We start from the raw sequence: 5,942 nt of genomic DNA, 5'->3' as shown, positions 1-5,942 counted from the left end.
ATATATATATATATATATATATATATATATATATATATATATATATATATATATGTGTGTGTGTGTGTGTTTGCTATACCTTCATAAGAATGTACTATTAGCACTTATAGTTCAACATGTCTCCAACACTTTATCTGAGTGTCATTTCCCTACTTTGTCTTCAATCCATAGTTACATTTGCAAGTGAAAACAACAAAGAGATTTACATTGTACATCTAGAGTCACCTGATGAAGGTCAATTTTTCTTAAATTTTGAAGATTTGCATAACTGGCATCATTCATTTTTGCCCTCAAACACGTTAAGCTCGGAAAAATCTCCCTCCTCACGTATGGTTTACTCCTATCGCAACGTCCTAAATGGCTTTGCCGCTAGGCTAACACCAGATGAAGTAACAGCACTTCAAGAAAAGGAAGGGATCATATCAGTCCGACCAAGAAGATTATTGCATGCACAAACCACTCATACTACAAATTTCCTGGGGCTACACCAGAACTTAGGCTTCTGGGAAAAATCAAATTATGGGAAAGGTATGATAATTGGAGTTTTAGACAGTGGAATAATGCCCGTCCATCCATCGTTCCATGACGAAGGAGTGCCCCCTCCACCTGCTAGGTGGAAGGGTAAGTGTGAATTCAACTTTACGGCCTGTAACAACAAGCTCATCGGTGCAAGATTTTTCCAGGAATTTGGCAATGGGACGCCACTCGATGAAAATGGTCATGGTACACATACTTCAAGCACCGCTGCTGGAAACTTCGTGAATGGAGCCAACTTTTTAGGCCTGGCTAATGGCACAGCATCTGGTATGGCACCACTTGCACACATTGCCATGTATAAAGTCTGCAATGCTACTCTTACCTGTTCTGAAATTGATGTATTGGCTGCAATTGATGCTGCAATTGAAGATGGGGTTGATGTAATATCATTTTCCATAGGCCGAGAATCCACACATTTTTGGTCAGAGGCTGTTGCGCTAGGTGGATTTGTTGCTATGCAAAAAGGCATTCTAGTCAGCTGCTCAGCTGGCAATGGAGGTCCATTACCACGCTCTGTGTTTAATGGAGCTCCATGGCTTCTCACTGTTGGTGCAAGCACCACTGACAGAAAACTAAGAGCGACGATACGCCTTGGAGATGGCAAAGATATTGATGGTGAGTCAGCCTTCCAGCCCAAAGACTTCTCCGAGACGCTATTACCACTGATTTTCCCTGGAACAAATGTTAGTGACCGCGCTGCTGCATTTTGCAGCGCGGAGTCACTGAAGAACATTGATGTCAAAGGAAAAATTGTGTTGTGTCTACTTGGTGGTAAGATTGCTAGAATTGACAAGGGACATTTTGTGAAGAATGCTGGTGGTGCTGGAATGATACTCATGAATAGTGAACCACAAGGATTCACTATCTTAGCCGATCCACATGTTCTTCCAGCAGCACATGTCAGCTATGCAGATGGACTAAAGATCAAAGCTTACATGAATTCAACATCAAATCCTCTGGCAACATTTTTATTCAAGGGAACCATATTTGGAGATGATCATGCTCCAGCAGTTGCTGGCTTTTCAGCCAGAGGCCCAAACTTGGCAAGTCCTGGCATCTTGAAACCTGATATTATTGGTCCTGGTGTTAACATCCTTGCTGCATGGCCAATTTCCATTGAAAACAATACCGATACGAAGTCTACTTTTAACCTTGCAACTGGCACCTCAATGTCTTGTCCTCACGTATCTGGAGTAGCAGCATTAATAAAGAGCGCACACCCTGACTGGTCTCCTGCTGCTATTAAATCAGCAATCATGACGACAGCTGATCTCGTGAACCTTGGTGGCAAACCAATTGAGGATGAAAGGGGTCTTCCTGCTGAATTCTTTGCAACTGGTGCAGGACATGTTAATCCATTACGAGCAAATGATCCAGGCTTACTCTATGATATTCAGCCCGAGGATTATATTCCTTACTTGTGTGGACTAAACTACTCCAGCAGAGTAGTTAGTATGTTTGTATTGAAAAAAGTGAACAACCATTCCTGAAGCAGAACTAAATTATCCTTCTTTCTCAGTTGGACTTGGATTAGAAGCTCAAACATATACGAGGACTGTGACTAATGTTGGTGCAGCTGTCTCATCCTATGCTATAGAGATTGTGCCACCTGAGGGAGTTAACGTGAGAGTTGATCCTCCTCTCTTGAATTTCTCTGAACTGAATCAGAAGAAAACATATCAAGTAACATTTAGCCGATCAAGTACTTCAAACATCAATGCCACTTTTGTTCAAGGATACTTGGGATGGGCTTCATCCAAGCACTTCGTTAGGAGCCCAATTGTAGTTACCTTGGAGTAGTACGTACTGAGTTCGGATGCTTGCATGCATCGATCAATATGCTTTCTTCTTAAGTATTCTTATGCAACAATAGGATATCTTACTTTCAACAAGCCTTAGATTAATCTATATCGAGTTATATCAGATTTTACTTTATGTTCTTTGAGAAGCTATTCAATTTGGCTTCAAGTTCTACTTCTACATGTCCATCTTTTTTAGTTTAGTTTGAATGCATATCGAAATGAGCATCTTTTCTTGGACTTTACTGAAATTCTGTAAAAGGTGTTATTTTTTACCTCAAAATAAATGGTGTTATAGAATGAACCTAGACACTTTACACAATGAACATAGATTGTTTCTTAGTAGTGTACATAACCCATATATAGATAGCAGATTTGTAGGTATCTCTTTTATTTTCTTTCCTTAGTTAGCACCTGATGTACATGTATATATATGTATCACTACATGGAACAATACACCAATTTGATTCTTCCATACCTTGTTAATTACATGGTATCAGAGCCACATCTGTGGCTTCGCCGGAGTTGAGTTTGTCTTGTCGGAGTTGACCAAAACTTTCCGGCAGACACGTGAGGTGCGTGTGTGGTCCATTCTCTGTCCACCTTTGTTATTCGAGATCAGCTTGATATTTTCGATCGATTGTTGGTTATCCTCTGATAACATAACCTTATTTTCATGAAGAACAGACTCAGACAAGGTTGTGTTACACCAATTTTGGCCAGGTTTGAGTTCTTCTGCTGTTTGGTTTGTTTTTGGGATACTGAAGTAGTCGTGGAAGAATATTCTTGCATCTGATTGCTTGTCTTGTGAATTGGTATTTGTTGAGTCTTCCTTGTAAGACGATTTGTTACAATTTGAGACTTGATATTATCTGTTGGGTCTTCCCTTATCAGAAACTTTGTTGGTCTCTGATTTCATTTGATTTGGGGACAGATTTGTTTGGTTCTCTGATTTGGTTGAGCTGTGGATTACTGGAGTGGAGTTCTGTTAAATAGATTGTTGACTTTGTGTTTACCAGAGATCTGTTTTGGTATCTTTTAGCTTTGTGGACCTCTGTTAATTTAATCGGTTTGTTATTCAAAAAAAATTATGGTAAAGAATAATAGTGCAACAACTCCTAGTCCAGCAATCTTGGTTTCGGATGAGTTTCTAAAATTCCTTCAAAATCATAAATCAGTTAAGGAATCTTCTTCAGTTACTGCCTTTGGTGGATCAGATAAAACATGTCTTATCACATCTTCCAATAAATGGTCAATTCAGGTGCCACAAATCACATGACAGGTAATCCAAATATTTTTTCTAGCTTTCGCTCACATAAAGCACCCTCTCCAGTTACTGTAGCTGATGGATCAACTTGTACCAGTGTTGGATCTGGGACGGTTAAACTAACTTCCTCTATTACCCCGTCATCTGTATTAAGTCTACCAAACTTGGTCTTTAACTTGATTTTTGTTAGTAGAATCACCAAAGACCTTAATTGTTGTGTTGCATTCTTTACCGATCATTGTTTGTTTCTAGATCTTACAACAAAATAGGGTGGTGATCTCTACATCCTTGATGAATGGGAGCCATGGTCTATTGCATGCTCTAGTGTTGTGTCTCCCTTTAAAGCACATTGTCAATTGAGACACCCCTCTCTACCTTTGTTGAAGAAGCTTTGTCCTCAGTTTCAGAATATTTCTTCATTGGATTGTGAGTCATGTCAATTTGCAAAACAACATCGCATCTCGTTAAGTCCAACGGTTAATAAACGAGTTGAGTCAGCTTTTGAGTTAGTTCATTCTAATGTTTGGGGACCATGTCCCGTTGTTTCCAAAACTGGGCATAAGTATTTTGTCACCTTTGTAGATGATTTTTCTCGAATGACTTGGATTTACTTTATAAAGAGCCACTCTGAAGTGTTTACTCACTTTTCTGCCTTCTGTGCTGAAATCAAAACTCAATTTAGCTCTTTGGTGCGTATTCTAAGGAGTGATAATGCTAAAGAATACATGTCAAAGTTATTTCAGTCGTACATGAGACAACATGGTATTCTACATCAATCTTCATGTGTTGATATACCCTCTCAAAATGGAGTAGTTGAGAGGAAGAATAGGCATCTACTTGAGACAGCTCGGGCACTTTTGTTCCAAATGAAGGTTCCTAAACAGTTCTGGGCTGATGCGGTCTCTACGGCTTGCTTTCTGATTAATCGCATGCCATCTACTGTGCTTGGTGGTAATGTGCTTTACAGTGTCCTTTTTCCAAACAAGGCATTATTTTCGGTGGAACCTAAGGTATTTGGAATCATATGTTATGTTCGAGATGTTCGACCATCTGTTACCAAGTTGGATCCCAAGGCATTGAAGTGTGTTTTCCTTGGCTATTCTCGCCTTCAGAAGGGGTATCGGTGTTATTCTACTGAACTTGGCAAATATTTAGTGTCAACTGATGTGGTATTTTCAGATACTACACCATTCTTCTATGCACCTCCCATTTCTACAAATCAGGGGGAGGAAGATGAGTGGCTAGTATATCAGGTTACTCGTACTTTAACAGAACAACGAGATGATGTTCCTCCATTTCCTAGTTCTATAGAGCACCAATCAATTATTCTGCCTTCATCACCTGCTCCAACTGTGTTAGCAAGACCGCCAATTGTTCAAGTTTACTCCCGGAGGCAACAGACAAATTATACATGTTCTGCACCAGTTCCTTCGTCATCAGTTCCTTCATCATCAGATTTGCCCCCACCTGACCCTCCGGAAAACCTTGACCTTCCAATTGCTCTTCGCAAAGGTATACGCACCTGCAAATCCACATATTCTATTGCTAATTTTATTTCCTACGACCGCTTGTCCCTTGCATCTAGCCCAAAACGGTGAAGGAGGCTTTGAATCATCCTGGATGGTCTGAAGCAATGCTTGAGAAATACATGCCTTAGAGAAAAACCACACTTGGGATTTAGTGGATTACCCAGTGGAAAGAAAGCAGTGGGATGCCAGTGGGTCTTCACGGTTAAAGTTAATCCTGATGGCTCTGTGGCGAGACTTAAGGCCAGACTTGTGGCTAAGGGGTATGCTCAGACTTACGGGGTGGATTATTCAGACACCTCTACGGTTGCCAAACTTACTTATGTCCGCTTGTTTATTTCTCTACCTGCTTCTGAGAATTGGCCTTTACATCAATTGGATATAAAGAATTCTTTTCTTCATGGTGATCTCCATGAAGAGGTATATATGAAGCAACCACCTGGTTTTGTTGCTCAGGGGGAGTATGGCAAGGTCTGTCATTTGAAGAAATCCTTATATGGCTTGAAGCAGAGTCCCCGGGCTTGGTTTGGTAAATTTAGTGAAGCGATTCAAGAATTTGGGCTGAAAAAGAGCAAATGCAATCATTCTGTCTTCTACAAGCAATCAACAGCTAGATCTATTCTCCTTGTTGTATATGTGGATGACATTGTTATCACAGGGAGTGATTATGCAGGAATCTCTTCTCTTAAGTCTTTCTTGCATACTAAGTTTCATACAAAAGACTTGGGACAACTGAAATACTTCTTGGGAGTAGAAATAACTAGAAGCAAGAAGGGAATTTTTCTATCTCAGAGAAAGTATATTCTTAACTTA

General features: G+C 40.1%; 1 pseudogene; it reads left to right on the top strand.

The window, feature by feature from the left end:
- The first annotated feature begins 116 nt into the window (after window positions 1-116).
- LOC109222143 lies at window positions 117-2,337 on the top strand (annotated as a pseudogene).
- The last annotated feature ends 3,605 nt before the right edge of the window (window positions 2,338-5,942 follow it).

This window comes from Nicotiana attenuata, unplaced genomic scaffold (genome assembly GCF_001879085.1).
Source record: "Nicotiana attenuata strain UT unplaced genomic scaffold, NIATTr2, whole genome shotgun sequence".
NCBI lineage: Eukaryota > Viridiplantae > Streptophyta > Magnoliopsida > Solanales > Solanaceae > Nicotiana > Nicotiana attenuata.
Note: the sequence above shows the minus strand (reverse complement) of the source record. Positions and strands in the feature narration are given on the sequence as shown.